At 40.8% G+C, this 19,357-nt stretch overlaps 1 pseudogene; it reads right to left on the bottom strand.

Annotated features, from left to right (window-relative positions):
- Positions 1-1,688: 1,688 nt before the first annotated feature.
- LOC135231180 (26S proteasome non-ATPase regulatory subunit 10-like) overlaps positions 1,689-19,357 on the bottom strand; it is a 95,519-nt pseudogene continuing 77,850 nt past the window's right edge.

The following is a 19,357-nucleotide window of genomic DNA, read 5'->3' as shown; positions in this document are numbered from 1 at the left end:
TAGGACAGAAAAAATGTCAAATTTCATTCAATCCTATGGTGGTGTCTGAACCTGGCAATCAAGCTCCTACCACTTTAATGCCTAGAGCTCCCATTTTTCTTGTTCCATTTCTAAATTGGTACTCTGGCCTCCTGTCCATTCTGGAAGCTTCCTTCTATTCTTTCAATGCACTTTCTTTCTCAGCTAAATTCACTATTATTGGTTTCAGTTGCTTATAATCAAAGACTCCTAACAGACACATGATTATGCTTTCTATTTCTCTGGAGTAAAAATGTTTTGTCTTTATATTAAAAAAAAAAAAACTAAATAGATAAATATAATTAAAGGCCTATTCCTAAACAGTAAAAGGCACAGTTCTCAAATATGTTTAAATGAAAGAAACCTGGGTCAAATGTGTGGTATGACTTCAACTAATCCATCACCGCTCCTACCTAGTAAATCAGCCCATCCCATGGTGTCATTCCATGTGGACAGCAGATCAATAACATTACCTTCACATACAAACAAAACATTGCTAATTGATGTTTCTGATAATTGCGTGGCCAATGAGACCCTACCAAAGCAAGACTTGGCTTTCTATTGGAAGAAAATGTATTCATTTTTTCATCTGATGCACTCATCAAATGCTTTCTCCTTGAGATTCAGCGGGTTTACATGGAGAACAGTACACAGATACTGCTCCTTAGGTGCTTCTCACTGTGTAGTGGGATAAATGCATAGCAGAAAAATTGCAGTAAAAGATAGTAAATGTTATGAAAGAGATATGAACAAAGTGCCAGGGAGTCAAGAGGAGGAGAGAGATAACTATCAGTAAAAAGATTCTAATACTAGAAGGTAAATAACAAAGACCTAGCACTTACTGTTGTGTTTTAGCTAAAAAGTATGCCACAGTCCAAATGTGAACACCCTTATTTGCAAAGAGGAAGATCATTCCAATGCAAAAGTATGTAAACCATGCTTTATCCTTTCAGTGGCAAAATCATATTGTTGTTGTTGTTGTTAGGTGTCATCGAGTCGGTTCCAACTCATAACGACTCTATGCACAACAGAACAAAACACTGCCCTGTCAGAAGGGCCCTGAAGAATTAACTAGGACTTCCCACTGAAGGGCCCCACCCAGGTTTGGTCTCTTGGCCATGCTTTGGGTAACATGGGTAGAGTTTCTCTGACCTATCCTAGGTTTCTTTCTCTCAAGACATAGTCTGGTACCTGCCTGCGCCACTATGTTGGCAGAGGTAATGATTCACGGTATCACTGCTTCCAGGTACCATGATCATACATGAACTGAAGACTTTTGAAGAAAATATCCTAATCAAAAGAAATTTTGGTGGAAATTTTGCTACTGATAGACCAAAAAAAGAAAAAATATTTTTCTAGGTCCTAGGCCCTACCTCCAGAGATTTTAATTCAGTAGCTCTGTAGTTGTACCCTAGGAAAACAAATAAATGCATCCCTATATTTTATCTATATATCTATATATATCTATATATGTCTATATATGTCTATATATGTCTATATATGTCTATATATGTCTATATATGTCTATATATATCTATATATCTATATATATCTATATATATCTATATATATCTATATATCTATATATCTATATATAGCTATACATATCTATATATATCTATATATAGCTATATATATAGCTATATATATCTATATATATCTATATATATCTATATAAAATCTTCCCATTTTAGAATATCTTGGTAGAGAAATTTGGATACTTGAAAAAAAAAAAACTCGTCATCGATTACAACTCATAGCAACCCTATAGGACAGAGTAGAGGAGCAGCTGGTGGATTCAAACTGCCAACCTTTTGGTTAGCAGCCAAGTTCTTAAACACTGCACCACCAGGGCATTGGCAACTTAGGAATGATGAAATAGGCATTGCCTATTACATTGCCTATTATTACCCCAATATAATCTCCAAGCAAAAAACAAGCCTAGAAACACAAAAATGTAGGTGTTTGGAAACAGGCCAGGGGTGAAATTGATTGTGCCCTGTGCCCTCCTACTTCCAATAGCCCTTCTGGGATCATCTCTCATCCCCCACAGAAGGAATTAAGCAACAGTAATAGAGGATGAGCTTTGGAATCAAACAGTTCTAGGTTGATAAAGTGGACTCTGCCACTTTGTACCGGTGATCTTGAACAAGTTACTAAATGTCTCTGAACCTCAGTCTCCTCATCTGAAAAACATGAATAATAATTCTTTCTTTATGGGGCTCTATGGAATTAAATGATGTCATACAAGCATCTCATCTGACACATAGAAGATACTCAATAATCAAATTATGAGTACACTTGGAGTCATGCTTTTGTCAACAGCAGCAACACACCCAACCTTGTCTTTCCCAAAAATAACATATGCTCCAAAAGGATTTCCTCTTTCCTTTCCAAACCCCACAATAAATGTGCAAACTTGCCTACACCCTCTTCGATAGTACAAACCTGAAAATGCCATATGATGGTCTTGTGTCACAAAGCACTTCTGCTGAAAAGAACGTGCCTGGAGTGTCAACACTTAACTTTAAGGGAGTGTCTTTTGTTCTGCCCTGGTGGTGTAGTGGTTAAGAAAGAGCTCAGCTGCTAACCAAAAGGTCAGCAGCTGCTCCTTGGAAACCCTATGGTGCAGTTCTACTCTGTCCTGTAGGGTTGCTATGAGTTGGAATCGACTCACCAGCAATGGGTTTGGTTTGGTTTGTTTGTTCTGTCATGCTTGGTGTTCTGGAATAACTGGCAATGCCACATGCCTATAGGATTATCAACACCAGGTATTGGTGGGCTCACAGGCTTCAGAGAGAGGGTAAAAGAGCTGGCATTAAGCCTCACCATGTACACATGAGACCACTTTCTGAGCCCACGGAGTTGATGTGTGTGTGTGTGTCTGCGTGTCTGTGTGTGTGTGAGAGAGACAGACAGAGAGACAGGAGATCTTGAGGGTTATCATTGCCTGTTTCCATGCTCAGGCTGGAATGCTAAGTATTTTTGTTACTCATCAGCATTTTTAGAATTGAAAAATGAGAGGGCTCAGAAACCAATCAGTGTTCTATTTTACCAGGCATACTCTGTGGACAAACAATGGAATCCCTAAAAATGGGACTGGAAATATACCCCCAAAGATTCTTAAGCACCCTCAAGATTGAGAACCACTGAGTTTTCAAAAATGAGGTTATTAAGGTCTGGAGAAATTAATATGATTTATCTAAAAGAAGATTTCTCAGTCTCAGCACTATTGACATTTTGGACTGAATAATCTTTGTTTACTGTGCACTGTAGGGTGTTGAGCAGCATCCTTGGCCTCTACCAAGTAGATGCCACTAGGAGCCCCCCAGTTGTGACAACTGAAAATGTTACCAAACATTGCCAAATATCCCATAGGGCACAAAGTCACCCCTAGCTGAGAACCACTAGTCTAAAGTCACACCATTAGGCAGAAGCAGAGTCAGGTCAGCACGAAAGACCCTCATTCACAATCCAGCCAGTTTCCTGAATATACTGGCTCCTGATGTCTCACTGAGGAAAGAAGGAGGGAAAGGGGCACGTAGGCCCTTAGGGCCATAAAGTAAGACGTGGAGATGAGGCCAGCAGAGGTTAGAACACCACTTTTTCCTTGGGACCTGAAACATTATGCCGGGCTTTTTCCATGACTTACTATGCAGTTAGTCATCCCAACCCTACTTCTATTTCTCTACCTTTTAAACCTTGATTTTACAGGAGAACTGGCAGGATTCAGATTGGCAACACCTTGGAAACCCACACAGAAATATGCCGTAGAAAGAGCTTTTTTTAACTCAGGTTGAGTTATAGGTGCTCCTGTGTAGAAACCAAGAGCCTGTCATATTCTAAATTTAGCACTGTGCCAGGCAGAGGAATGTGGTGGGGAGCTGGGGAGTGAGGCAAAAGCAGTCAGGAAGTGTGGGTTCTGGCCCCAGCTCTTTCCGAACTACTTCTATAAGGCCTTTAGCAAATCGTGTTGGTTTCCTGGTCTAAGAGTGGTTTCTCTTCAAATGGAGGGATTAAAATAGGCCACTACAAAAAACAAATACATAAATAAAATAAACTAGGCCTCTGCATCTGTGCTTGGGCTCATTCTATGTCCTCTGCCCAAAAGGCCCTCTCCCTGGTCATCAAAATTTCAAACCCTGCCTTTCCTCCAAAATCTAGCTCCAGTCAGGATTCCTCATTTTCTTTGGTAATAATAATGTTGTGGCCCTGTAGGAAAAAGTCCTCATTCATAAGAGATGCACCCCAAAGTATCTAGAAATGAGCTGCCATGATGTCCGCAACTTACTCTCAAATTATTAGGAAAAAATACACACACACACACACACACACACGGAGTACCTGGGGGGTATAAACAGTTAAGCGCTTAACTACTAACCAAAAGGTAAACAGCTGGAGCCCACCCAGAGTTGCCTCAGAAGAAAGGCCTGGCAAGCTCCTTCCAAAAGTCCACGGCCTCGAAAACTCCAGGGAGCACAGTTCTACTCTGCAACACATGGGGTCACCATGAGTGAGAATCTAATCAATGGCTACTGCTTTTGTTTTTTTTATGCCTATAAAATATATATTATACATACATACATAAAATGTGTGTGTGTATATAAATGGAAAGTAAATATGATAAAATATTAAACTAAATATTAGATTTCAGTGAAGGGCATATGGGTGTTCAGTGTATTATTCTTTCAATTTTGCCATATGTTTTAAATATTTCAAAATCAAATGTTAGGAAGAGAACAGCTCCAGTTCTGTCTCCTCCACAAAGCCTTTCCTGAATTAGCTAAAGCAATTCCTCCGAATTCCCACAGCACTTATGTACTCTGTGTTTATCACTTTCTACCTTGTATTATAGTTATTTAAGTACTCGCATATTGGGGTCAAAAAATCGCTGCTAACCCAATACTCAGCTATCCAGAGAACATTTGTTCTAAAACTGCTCTCATTTAGTTCACTACCTCTCTGCTCTTCCTCACAAGGTCCCATGTTACTGGAAGCAGGAAAAAAACGTAAATTGTAAGCCAATCTCATAATCTCAGATTGTTGTTTTAGGTAACTCAGCTGCATTTGGATAAAGGCCAAACTCTAGAGCTCCCCTCACCCTTTTTTTCTTTCCCCAGGATGGCATTTGGGATATACTGGCTCCTGTAGCCAGCATAGCTAACTGGGTAGTGAAACTAGTCAGTATATAGTGAAGCTAGCTGGGTCCTGGCGAAAACACAGGAAGGGGTCCCCAAAGAGGTCAATTTACGAAACTATCATATTGACGGCAATATGGTATCAGCTATGCACGCTTCATCTCTGCACTTGGTAATAAGGTCCTTCCGGCTCCAGGGATGTTTCAGTGTTACAAGAAGCGTTAAGAGGAAGTCCCACTTCTGTGTCCTCCAGTACCTTTTGCCTATGGGTTCTTGATAAATATTGATATACACCCACTGTCTTCCTGGTCTGCGGCTCCTATCTCCACAATATGGCTTCTGCTATCAGCACTCACCAAAATGTCACAAAGTGATAAATAATAATAACTCGATATTGGTAATAACTAATATTTACTGAGTACATACTATGTGCCAGGCACTGTGCCAAACTCTTTAGATACAATATTTTACTTAATCCCCACAACAACCAAATAAGCCAGTACTGTAATTGTCTTGTAATAAGGACAAATACTGGCTTCTTAATTGCCTGATTATTGAATTAGGCTCTCTGCAATATTAGATACTACTCCCTGCCAAGCTGTATTTGAGGGTCCCATTTTCTGTGACCTCCCAGTTTCCTGGTCCAACCATTTCTCTTCTCCAGCCACAGCATTTTACTCAGTCTCCCATAAATACTATAAACTTTCACACTACCTCACCATTTTTTATCTTCCAGTCTTCTTTAGGTCCCTTCAAAACCCTTCCTTTAAGGACAACTTTCACTCATGCATTCAGCACATGTTTATTGAGGACCTATTGTGTGCTTCCCATTGTTCTAAATCATAGAAAATGTTAAGGGGGGAAAAACAAAGCAGACCTAGTGCCTACCCTCATAGAATTCACGGTCTAGAGATCAGCTAGCCTGAGTCTTGCCCCAGTCCTTCTAGCAAGAAAGAATCTCCTTTGCATCTTCTTTCAAATATGCATGATATCTGTATCATCTATTTGGCACTTATCAAGAACGGCTCTGTAGTGTCAATCATCCTATTCAGAGTTCATTTATTGAGGATAACGGTAATAATAACATCAGTAGCTTCCACTGATTGAACATTCCTCTTTGCCAGCCACTCTACATATATTGTCTCTGGTCCTCACTATGACATTGCCTGAAAGGAGTGATTTTTTCTCTTTTTACTAATGAAGGACTTGAGGCTCAAAGATGATAAGTAGCGTGCCCAAGGCCACAGGATTAGTAAATGACATTATCAGTGTAAGAATTCAGGCCCCTGTGGCTCCGAAGGCTCTCCTCACACACACCAAGCTGTCAGCCCTCTTTGGTGCATCACAAATTGAGGCACTGAAGATACAGTGCACAGTGAGGCAGGGTGACTTGAGGGAATGAACATGGCTTTGAAATTAAACAGACTTGCCTTTAATTCCCGGCTACACCACTCACCGGTTATATGGCCTTGGGCAAATTCCTGAACCTCTTTGTACCTTAATATCCTCATTTTAAAACCACCTCTGCAAAAATAAATAAATAAATAGAGCTGCTTATTTCACAGGGTTGCTCTGAGGATTAAATGAAATAATGAGTACACGGAGAAGCTCAATAATAGACATTCAGTCATTGTTTCTTCCTTTCCCCCTCTGTTGACCCAAATCATTGAAAAGTTTGCCATCTGCCTGGTGGTTGCTGTTCTAACTAAATTCCGAAGTTTGAGACTAAGAAAGACCTGCAGAAGGGTCATTCAGTGATCGGTAAGTATATTAAAGAGGCAGATACAGGCACAGGGAGATAAAGGGAATGCAGTTGAGAGGAGGTGAGAAACCGGTCTAGTAACAAGACAATGGAAAGTGGTGTGGTTCCTTTTGTTATGAAAGCTTTTCTAAAGCAGAGCTCTTGAAGCTTTTGTACGTCAAAAGCATTTTAAGTGTTTTCCTCAGGTGTACTCATAGACTCTTACTTCTGTGGCAAAGAAAGCATGGTCTTATCAAAACATTATTGATTTTTTTCAGAAGGAATCTAGAGACCTCATTAATGGAGCCCTGCAAACAAGCCCAAAAGCCCATTCTTCTTTCTATGAGCTGGCCACCCACTCCAGGACATACCTAGCTAATAAACTGAAAGTTAACACTTACTAAATATTTAATAGGTGCTTTGCTTTTTTTTTTTTTTCTAGACCATGTACACCTGCCATTTCATTAATCCTTTCAATGACCGTATGAGATAGAGATTATTTCTTAAGCTACAAGTGAGGACACTGATGTTCAGAGAGGTTAAATATCTTGTACAAGGTCATACAGCTTACAAAGTGTTACTGGCGAGATTTCTGCGAGTTCATTCATTTAGTCCACAGAAACATATTGAGTGACTACTACATACCAGGTCTGTCTGATTCTAAAGTTAATGCCTTTTTCACTATCTAACTCTTCTTAAGAAAATAAATAATATAACCACTTGATATATTCCCTGAGAACATCATAAATCCCCTGCCATGTATAATGTCCTCTTAGAAAGCGAAAGTAATTTGGCCAGAACACGAGATGCCCATTGATCAGAAAAAGATAATGGAGCGGATGGACCTGGCCAGGGAAGTGTCTCCATGTCTGAGCACTACTCCATGTGTGTCCCACTCTAAGCTGGATCCTTAAAGAGAAGGATCCTCTACAGTCAGAAGTATCATTCTGGGACAAGAAGATATATTTGTGTTTGACTGCTTATAAAATCTTATAGGTATGAGTGCTGATCGTATTTATTAGAAAGCTAAAAAGAGGTGAAAGTCAATGTATGCAATTCACCAAAAGAGGAAAAATCCAATCGTTAAGTGTCTTAAATTTATATGGAGCATGGTCTTGTCAGTGCACTGTAATGTAGGCAATTCCTTTTTAGCCACATACAAATCTTGTGAGATCAGGAAGGTGATGGTTAGTGTACCCATTTCTCACAAGAAGAAACTGAAGTTGAAGGACTGAAGGTCATTGGTACTTTAGCCATTCCAACTCATGGAGACTGATGTCAGAGTAGAACTGTGCTCCATAGGGCTTTCAATGGCTGATTTTTCTCAAGGAGATTGCCAAGTCTTTCTTCTGAGACATTTTTGGGTTGACTTGAACCTCCAACCTTTTGCTTAGCAGCCGAGCATGTTAACTGTTTGCACCACCCAGAGACTCCAACTTTATTCATTATTACATTATTATTTAATGGCAGAACCAGGATTCATATTTAGTTTTTCTGCTGTTTCCAGTATACGACCTGCATTGATCAGGTTAGGCTGGGTTATGCTGCAGTAGCAAATGGCTTCCAGGTCTCAGTGGCTCAGAACAATACAGCTTTATTTCTTACTCATTCTCTATGTCAGCTGTGCCTTTTATCTACTGTGTCTTTACTTCCAGACCCAGCTGGCAGAGCGGCTTCTATCTGGAATGTTGACTGTCATGTGGCAGAGGGAAAGTGAGAGTGAGGAAACTCACCCTGGCTTTTAAAGCTTCTGGTAGAGTGACTTCACTCTCATTTCATTTACCAGAGCAAGTCACATGGCCCTGAGCACATACAATATGGCAGGGCATGTGTGATTCTTTTACAGGAAGGGGCCCCAAATTTGAGTAAAAATACTTTTGTTTATATTAGTGCAGTGATGTATAAAATGGTTATAAGCCTCCCTTCCTAGTACCATGAAGTTATTCTCTATTAAATGCGGCAGTGATTAAAAACGATTCCAGATATCATCAGCCAAGGAGTCATCTTAAATAATGTCATAATTAAATAACTAATAAACTTCATATTAAAATAGCAACAATCCAAAAATATACCTCTTGAGCACTAAACATTCTGCTTTGGCAAAGAAAGCAACTTTGGCCCTAAGAATAAACTTTCCTTTTCTGGCAGAAGAATTGGATAAAACACTAACATTGCCCTGTGAATGGGTGTCAGGGTGTCATATTTGAAAGTGCAGTGAGTAAACATTGGCAGAAGCCCTCTTGGCCATGTGACTTCAAAACAAACACCAGTCAGTAGGGAACTATCAGCTGTGTCGAACAGAAAAAAATGCATTCATACACTCTTGCTCTGTGAAGCAAAAAATCCCCTGCTGAAAACCACCGCCCCCGAGAATATAAGGCACCAGTGGGTTCTCATACGTGTCCATGCACAAAACCCCACCTCTGGAAAGTCCTCCTGGCAAAGCCATTTAAACAGAGTCCAGAGAAAGACAGAACATAGGCATTCACAGAATCAGGCTTTTCCTTAAATCAACTGGCAGCTAAAAAGGAAAAATAGCGAACACTGAGCAGGAACTTAAAGTAGCTGATTTCCTTCTGATCTTGACTGACTTATAATGTCCCTTACAATTCTAAGACCCTGTGATTCTGTAAGTTTATGTGGTGAGAAGAAGCAAATCCCCTTTCTTATTTAACTACAGAAAAGAAAGGAAAAAAAGGGTACGCTTTCTATAATAAAATTGCACAGGGAAGAGCATCAAAAAAAATTTTTTTTTAAGTCCCAGGAACTATAAAGTTGTCTTGGGTTAGGCAAGCTGCATATAGGATTTTGCTCCTTAAAAAACTTTGACACTGAACGAGGCCTTCATTTGTAGAAACGGTACTTCCCCAATACTTATTTTCAGGCTGTGAGGGGGAGGTGGAATGAACTGACTTAGAGCTTTGCCTTCAACTTTTTGTAAAGGTCACCAAAGGGAAAACCCATAAAAAATCCTTGCCCTTCAGTACTAATATGGGATGTGTTGTCCTAGAATGAAGAAGAATTATTGTTGTGTGTCACATTTTATATTAAATAATTAAATTCTCTCTTTATTATTTTTCCATTCAAATTAAATTCAAGTAGAAATGATTAGTAGGAAATCTTTCTAAATACGTGCAAGCGTGTTTTTTTTGATATGCTTGAGTATAACTTCATAATTTTGCTGGTATAATGGTTGCTGGAAAATCCCCACAACTGATATTCAAATTTCGGTGTAGATATAAGTAAAAATGGTTCTCAGTAGCAAGTTAACAAAACAGGATATTTAAGAGAAAAAATAAGGCAGAGAAAAAAAAAGATGAAAACGTTAATTCTTTCTTTTCTACGACATCCATCATGGCGCCTTGCTGCTTTCTGTAGCTACTTACCAGAGTCATTGGCCAAGAGATGTGTGGAATCTCTAGGGAGTCTAACTGGACATAAAGAAACGTCTCTAATAGCTACTGGTTGTAGATAGTACAAGAGACGCATTCGCTAGAAGAGATCGTGGTTCATTTTGAGAAAAGGGCATAGGGTATGGCGTCACAGGATCAGAATCTTTGAAAGGGAGGATTCTGGATCTATGGTGACTTGAAATTAGCTTCCTTCCCTTCTACAATTAATCCAAATATTTCTTTGACTCCTGAATTAAATGGCTGAAGGTACAATCCAGTGAAACTAAATAGACAATTCTGAATTTAAGAGAGATACATATACAGATACATGTACATATTTACACACATACATATATGATATATATATCTATGAAGGTATATACATTGACATATGTGGTTAAATACTTACATGAAGGTATTACATGTGTGGGTATATACACATATTTGTTTTACACGAATCACTGAACACTTTCTACTATATGGTTCCAGGTCCTGGAGATTCAGCGGCGGCCATGATAGTTTCTGAATATTTGATGGCTTGGGGTGGATAAAAACTCACACTGTGGTTGTTGTTAGCTGCTGTCAAGTCAGCCCCCAACTCAGGGTGACTTCATGCACATTGGAATAAAATGTTGCCCAGCCCTACACCATCCCCATGATGTGTCATGGATCAGACTGTTAGTGATCCATAGGGTTTTCACAGGCTGATTTTTGAGAGTACATTGTCAGGTCTTTCTAGTCCATCTTAATCTAGGAGCTCTGCTCAAACCTGTTCAGCATCATAGCAACATGCGAACCTCCACTGACAGGTGGTGACTGGGCATGAGGTACATTTGCCAGGAATCGAACTCAGGTCTCCCACCTGGGGGGGGGGGGTGAGAATTCTACCACTGAACCTCCAATATCTTCAAACAACTCACATTACCCTAGCTCGTTTTGTCCTTTCATTCTGAAATGGATAAGAGATTATCTCTCAATTACTTTGACAAGGTCAGGAGGCAAGATTCATACATATGCTTTATGAGAAAAAGTCTGCTTCCAGAGCCACAGCAAGTCTACCTGAGCAGGACTGAGGTGTCCAGGGTAAGCAAACCGTGAAAGAGCTGTGAAAGCAGCCTTCATTTACCAGTCCACTGGCTGCACTGGACAAATAATTCCTTCCCTAGTGTTTTAGAAAGAAGTTAGGGTTTGCTCATTTTTTCTTTTATTTTTGCATCCAATTTAAGCATTCTTTGATATCCAACGTTTTGAAGAGTTGCCAAACACCACAGGATCAATAACAAAGTGCTTTCTGCTCAAACTCTACTAGTCCCAGAGCCATTTCTCCTCATTCTCCTCCAAAATCCACTCCGTGAGACTCCAAAAAGGTCAAGATGTAAAAATAGAGATCGCGATCAGGAAAGGCTGCAGAAAGTCACTAATGAATTTATTGAGTAAATGACCCTGAGAAAACCCGGAGCCCTGGCTGCTGCTCTGAATTGGGATCCTAAATGAGACCCTGAATCTGTAAATATACAAATGAAGAAAGCACTCCGGTGTCTCACTGCTCGGTCTGTCTCAGAGCCAAGCCGTTCAAGCCTGCACATGTGTTTTTTCAGTCCCAGGACTTTTCCTTCTCATCTTTACTCTGGCTGCCTCTCACGCCGTTTCTGGCAACGTACACTCTGTAGAGGCCTGGAAAAGTTTCCATCCAGTCACTCCCTTTGGTTAATTATTAGCAGCTCGGGTACAAGTTGTTAGTGTGGCCGTTGGAAACAACTAACTGAAGAGGCTTTTAGTTTAATCGCTGAGTTCATTCGTTTGGGGATTTCAGGCATCCTGTTCTCCATATAAGGAAACCCTGGTGGTGTAGTGGTTCAGTGTTGAGGCTGCTAACCAAAGGGCCGGCAGTTTGAATCCGCCAGGCGCTCCTTGGAAACTCTATGGGGCAGTTCTACTCTGTCCTATAGGGTCGCTAGGAGTCGGAATCAACTCGATGGCGCTGGGTTTGGTTTTTTTTTGTTCTCCATATGGCAGTCCCTGGGTGGCAGAAACAGTTAAGGCTTGACTAATAACTGAAAGTTCGGCAGTGTGCACCTACTCAAAGGCACCTCAGACAAAAGGCCTGGTAGATCTGCTTTTGAAAGTTCACAGCCTTGAAAACCCTGTGGAGCAGTTCTGCTCTGCACTCATGGGGTCACCGTGAGTCAGAATCAATTCCACAGCAACTGGTTTGGTTTTGGTTTGGTTCTCATAGGCCTAGTCCTTGAGTAGTACAAAAGGTTAAGCTCTCAGCTGCTAACCTAAAGATCGAAGGTGTGAATCTACCCAGCAGTGCCACAGAAGAATGGCTTGGTGATCTACTTCCAAAAAACCAGCCACTGACAACCCTGTGGAGCACAGTACTACTCTGACACACATGGATTCACTGTGAGTTGGTTCAGCTCTACGGCGATGGGTCTATCACTGGTTTTCCATATGCTGAAATAACGGTGTACACCGGTGAGAGCGCCAAACTCGGAAATGATGTCTGGTCCCTGCTCTGTGGCTAATTAGCTGAGTGACCCTGGTCAATGGAAGGGAAGGGAACTCTCCAAGTGGCAACTTAGGAATTCTAACTGTGCTCTGTCATTTCATTCCCATAGCAACCTATCACCGCGGGGATTATGATCTCCATTTTACAAAATTAGACATTTGAACCCAAAACCCCTAAATTTTGAATTAAATCAATAGCCTCATGCCATTTAATTCACCCGTTTCAGTTTTCTTACCTAAAAAAAAAAAAAGGAGGTTTTAACCAGTTGCTCTCAAAAAGCTCTATCTTTGTAAGCCTATGAATCAGCTGATCTAGCAGAAAATAATAAATAACTTCTCTTCTAATTTCCACATAGCTTTCCTCTTCTTGGCCTGTCTCTCCTAGTAAACTTTGGGGGCAAATAAACACAACTATATTCTGCACGTAAAGATGCTGAAATAGCAGTTCACTCATGAGTTGTCAGTGTAATCCGGCTCTCTTTCTCCAGAGGCTATTGCTTCACCCGTGTTTATATTACTCAGTTCCGTCAGTTTAGCAGACATTAAAAAGCAGAACTGGGTTGGCTGTTTTACGTTGGTGGTGAACTGTGTGCCTCAGCTGTGTTGCAACCTCACAGTTTACTCAACTCCGCCTGGCAGTTCAGCTCCTTGAGATAAAGTTGATTTTCCCTGGGGGAACCAGCAGCAGTTTAGCTTTTTGCTCTGCTGCCAACATACAGCTGGTTGGGCATTTAATAGACAGTCATCTGCTAGTAGGGGTTGGAAAAAGCAAGAAGAACACAAAAAGGGGGAATTACCACAGAAGAGCAATACCCAGGTAGCCTTGTTTGGTCCAATAAAAGGACTTCTCTTGGGAGACTATACTTTCTGTGTATGTGCCTGTGTGTGTCAGAGAGACAGAGTTGGTAGGGGCACGCAAGGGTGTGCATTAGAACTGTGTGCACATGTCTATGAGAGGGGGATGGGGAACTCTGAGTGGAAGGATTCCAGAAAAAATAGCCTATGAGGACCCAAAAGCAACTCCTATTTCCTCACTCCTGTATTCATAAATCCTATAAACTTTGGATGAATTTCTTCCACTTGAAATTGCAAGTTTCATTTTGTTCATCTTTTCTAAGAACCATATGTAGTCATTCTCTTGGGGAAAATTACACTGATAGCAACAAAGCAATAAAAATATCTTATATAAGAAAACGATGCAATGTAAGACATGTAGAAAAAAGCAAGATAGGCTTCAGTGGTTTCAGGGGAATGCTAAGCAACAAAAACATTGATGCTGTAATCTATACAGCTCCCCGAACCAACTCAAGTTGAAATGTAGGAAGAAGACAATGGACTTTTCCAGCTCCATCCAATCCTAAATTTTCTCAAGGTCGCCTCCTACAAGACACTTTTCTTCTCATTCTTTAGCCGCACCACAGTACAAAGGAGAGAGAAGAAATATTCCAGAAAAGCTGGGCTTTTCCCTTCATTTTCCTCTCCTATTTGAATCCTGTCCTTGCTAACTTCCAAAGATAAGTGCATAACAAGCTTTCAAGAAAGAAAATGTGGCTATGTGGCTAATTCTACCTACGGTTCAAATTGTCGTTGTTAGGTGCCATCGAGTCAGTTCCGACTCATAGCAACCCTATGCACAACAGAATGAAACACTGCCCAGTCCCGCCCCATCCTTACAATTGTTGTTATGCTTGAGCCCATTGTTGCAGCCACTGTGTCAATCCACCTCGTTGAGGGTCTTCATCTTTTCCTCTGACCCTGTACTTTACCAAGCATGATGTCCTTCTCCAGGGATTGATCCCTCCTGACAACATGTCCAAAATATGTAAGACCCAGTCTCGGCATCCTTGATTCTAAGGAGCATTCTGGTTTTACTTCTTCCAAGACAGAAGGTTCAAACAGAAAGAAAAATTAAAAATAGCTATTGAATTGACCTGAGAACTTCTCTCCCCAAAATGTTTACACTGAGGACTCTTGTACCTGCATGATCAAGCAGTAGCTGAAAAAGAAGAGAGCAGAAAAAGGATTAGCTCCTTAAGGGCTCTTCCATTCAAGTCTTCATTTGTTTTTAGCAAATCTAATGAGACTGCAACACTGTGTCCAAGCAGTTGACTTGGGCCATACATTGAGACAGATTCGATTTCCTTGTTTTGTTGTTGTGGTTTCTTCCTGGGCAGTAGTATATGGTTCCTGTTACATGAAATTAGGTTGGAGTTGGCTGTTGCCTAAAGAACTAGCCAAAAGGGCTGGCATTGGGAAAATGCATTTTAGTATTAATTTAGGAAGGGGGGTCGGTTCAAGCTGCTGAGAGGTGAACAGATGGTAGTGCATGCTGGGAGTTACTGGCAAGGAATCAGCAACTAGAAGGGGTGGCCGAAAGAAATGCTTTTGTATCCAGGTTGCAGGAAGAACAGGAAGCTGGGACTGGATTTGGCAGGTGCTAATTTGTGAAAAAGGAATGAATTTGATTATAAACAAATGGTAATTTATTTTTTTTATATCTTTGCTCAGTTTCCTCAGAGAATTTTCCGAAGGAGTCAAGCCTCTTAAATCACTGTTCCCAGAGATTAGAAAGCTAAGATAGGGCAATGCGACTCCAACTTAGCCTTATCAGTAAGCTTTGAAAAGATGACAGGAATCTAAAAAAAAAAATCCAAACATGGAAGCAAATTATTCTTTTCTAAATATGACAAAATCACAGAAAAAAAAAATTCACATAGGCATGGTGTTAGTAAAAGGGTAGGATCTTAGATCTGTCAGTAAGAAAACCAAAGCCTCTCAACAGTTCTAAAAAAGAGCCAGTGAACTCAAGGCAGCCAATGCCCTTTGTGATGAAGGCTTCTTTTCCCGGATAATATGTGCTTTTGAAAGGCAAGTCTTTGCTGCTTGGCTGGTCACTGTAATACACTTCTAACAAGGACGTTTTTCAGGCAGCCACTGCTTCTGAGTGAAGCCAGTTTCAAATACTTTCCTTGCCCAGTAATGGGCCACACTTCCTCACTCACTTAGAGATTTGCCCCCAGAAGCTGTCAAATAAGACTTCTAGCAAATACCAAAGATGATTCAGGTTTAGTCTGAATTATCCTTTCAGAATCAGCAGCAGAGCACAATGATGAAATGCCACCTGCGCATTTAAAATAGCCAGGATACTTTAGCGAGGCTTTCAAATATCAGCTCTGTTCTCCAATGAAAGACAAGTGTGTCTGTGGCTTTTCTCTGGGGTCATCATGTTGCTGCACCTAAGGAAAAAATTCCCACTATGTCTGCCCACTCCATATGTGTCATCGGTCTCCATGTCCCCAGCATCTGGCAGAGCGCCTGGCACATGGCAGTTAATTGACGAAGGGGCCAAACTGAATTTGTGAGAGAGGGCATGCTGAGGCAATTTATCTCCACTTTACTCTTCTGATATTTGCCAGGCACAATATCAGAAAGCAGGCCCCTGCAGCAGAAAAAAAAAATTAACATTTATTGAGCGATTATTGTGTGCCAGACCCTGTTTACAACCAAATGCACTGCTTTATTTGTCCTCAAAACAACCATATGAGGTAGAGAAGATTGAAAAAAACAGTTGCCATCAAGTCAGTTCTGACTCATGGTGACCTCGTGTATGTCAGAGTAGAACTGTGCTCCAATTTCTCAGAGGTAGAACACCAGGCCTTTCTTCCAAGGTGCCTCTAAGTGGACTCGAATCTCTAAACTTTTGGATAGCAGCTGAGCATGTTAGACATTTGTACTACCCAGGATCCCCCAAATACTATTATTATATCCATTTTGTTGTTGTTGTCAGGTGCTGTGGAGCAATTCTGACTCAGAGCTACCCCACGTGACAGAGTAGAACTGCTTCATAGGCAGATAAGGAAATAAAGACACACAGAGGTTAAGTCACTTGCCCAAGGTTACCTGTTTAGTCACACATATAGTTAAGATGCTAAGCTGAGATTTGAACACCATAATGATCCAGAAGATAAGTAATCTCTAGGGACTCCCAGACCACTCAGTACCCTGATAACACTGGAGACTGGTATGCAGGATAAAATACAAGCTGGTTAGGAGAACTACAATAGCCTTGACTCAGCCACTAATGGAGGACTGATATATCTTTCTTGTGGGAGGCTGTCCTGTGCATTGTAGGATGTTTAGCAACATATTTAGCCTTTTCCCACCACACACACACACACACGGTTGTAACAATCAAATTGTCTCTACACTTTGTGTGTGGAATGTCCCCTAGGGGGCCGGAGGGGAGGACCACCCCTACTGAGAACCACTCATTTATTGTACTAAATAAAGCTCATTATCTCAGAGTGTAGCATGTTTACCTAAACCCAGTGTGATTATGGTGTCATTTCTCACAGTTCTTCACAGAACATCTCAAACACTTTTATTCACTATTTCCATGAGGGCTTTGTATGTGGCTGCCCCTAAAGATGATATTGTGCTAGAAATGGGTAAAGGTTGTGACCAGTTGCCATCGAGTCAATTCCAAAACATGGTGGTTGACCTCATGTGTGTCAGAATAGAACTGTGTTCCACAGGGTTTTCAGTGGTTGATTTTTCAGAAGTAGCTCATCACACCTTTCTTTCGAGGTGCCTCTAGGTGGACTTAAAACTCTAACCTTTCAGTTAGCAGTCTAGCTGGTTATCTATTTGCACCACCCAGGGACTCCAGAGAGTGAAAGCGAAGGTGAAATAGCAAAAATGACAAGAGAGGCCATGAGGTGAATTAGCATTGTGCTTCATGACTCTTTTCTTAGATTAGGGCCATGCTACCTAGGAACCTTCTATTTCCCAAGATTTGGAACACCAAATGACTGGAAGGCCCTGTCCACCTGGTAATGTCAGAACTTCCAGCATGATTCCCAGAAACCCTTTAAGGCTAATGAATAAAGGATAGAATAAGCCACCCTTGTCTACTACTGTGTCTTTGTCTGGAACACCCTGCCTCTGCCTCACCCTCGTCCCTGTCATTTGTAACCCTCAGGTTTATTTTCTTCACAAGGCATCATCATCAGGAATCATTGTGTTCATTTATTGACCTACATACAGAATGTCTGTCTTTGCCACCCCCACCCACAACTAAAATGGAAGCTCCCTGGAGCATGGACCCATAACTCAATTCCTAACCCCCAGAAAAAAGTGTAACTGATACATAATGGGTACTCAAGAACTATTTCTTGAATTAATTCACTAATTCTAGAAGGTGAACTGCACTATTCAAACTTTTTGCATGTCTATTTCTGAGCCCCAGACAAAAGATCTTTATGGAGTAATGAGGCACATGAGTCAAAAGGAAGAGTCTTAAGAGTTGAGTTGCTGGAAGTCACACTATTGTATGTCTGGAGGGAGTGGTTTAGGCATCCCAGTGACCTCAGAAAAAAACTTGCAGACAAACTGCTGTCAGTCTGCCAAGATCTTATCCCAATGTGGGAACACTAGTCCCTATATGACTCAGCAACTTTTTGCTCCTACTGTGTACCCCACCCTTGTTATTCCTTCTTGTGAGAAGAGTCTTGGGACTTTGCCCAACTGCTCTACACTCTACACTTCATCATTTTGCCTCTCTTCTTTCCCATCCATGAGCTCTCTCAGGGAAGAGAAGATTTCATGTGGGATGAGGAGAAACACAAGTGTAATAGAAAAGCAAAACTGTGAAAAGAAACAAAAATATTTTTAAGGAAACTATGAAATGACTATAGGTTGATTCATTCTCCGTGGAAACACATGGAATCAATTATCCCAAAACTCAGCAGTTATGAAACCTGAAACCATTTTCAATATTTTACTCAGAATTATGTATTTGGCCTTCAGGAATTCTATGTCAATTATCTGCTCAAATACTAAGGAAAACAACTAATTGGTTGGTCAAAAGTTTCATAAATAGCTCTTACGTTTTTGTTTGTTTCCTGAATTGCTAATGGAACAACAAGAAAGAGATCACCTTAAAGAAAAAGGAAGCTTTGAGTTGATGCTTCTGCAGCTGGGAAAATTTCAGATAAAGCTTGCTTGCATCCAAGAACTGGAATAAGCTGAAGCCTCTTCAACTTAACGCCAGGCATGGTTACCACCTTACTGAAGCACAAGTCTCATCAGGCAGACAGGAACTGGAGGCGAACTCACAGTTTCTTTCCAGCTTCGATTTCTAGTATGCTATTCCTCTCCTGGTATAATGGCCATAGCAATACCACATAGAAGGCTTTACCTGGTTAGCCGATGATTGTGCAAACTATCTCCAAAGGCCTTGCAATAACTATAACCAAACTTCTTTAGCTTGGTGGTACATCATCAGAGTGAGAAAATTTCAAGTCCTTGACACCTCCACGGAGGGAAGGTAATGGAGCAACCACCTTGTTCTGCAATTTCCTAGTCAGGCGCCTAAATACTGACTCCACTCAGTATCCAATTGCTCTCTCTCTGATCAAATGAATTACTCTTGCCTGTTAGGTCCTTTGAGTCCTTGAATGGTACAAATGGTTAAAGACCCTCAGCAGCTTACCGAGAAGTTGGAGGTTCAAATCCACCTAAAAGTGCCTCGGGAAAAAAGCTTGACTACCTAC

The sequence above is a fragment of the Loxodonta africana genome, chromosome 4, assembly GCF_030014295.1.
Source record: "Loxodonta africana isolate mLoxAfr1 chromosome 4, mLoxAfr1.hap2, whole genome shotgun sequence".
In the NCBI taxonomy this organism is placed as follows: domain Eukaryota; kingdom Metazoa; phylum Chordata; class Mammalia; order Proboscidea; family Elephantidae; genus Loxodonta; species Loxodonta africana.
This window is presented reverse-complemented; position numbering and strand designations above follow the sequence as displayed.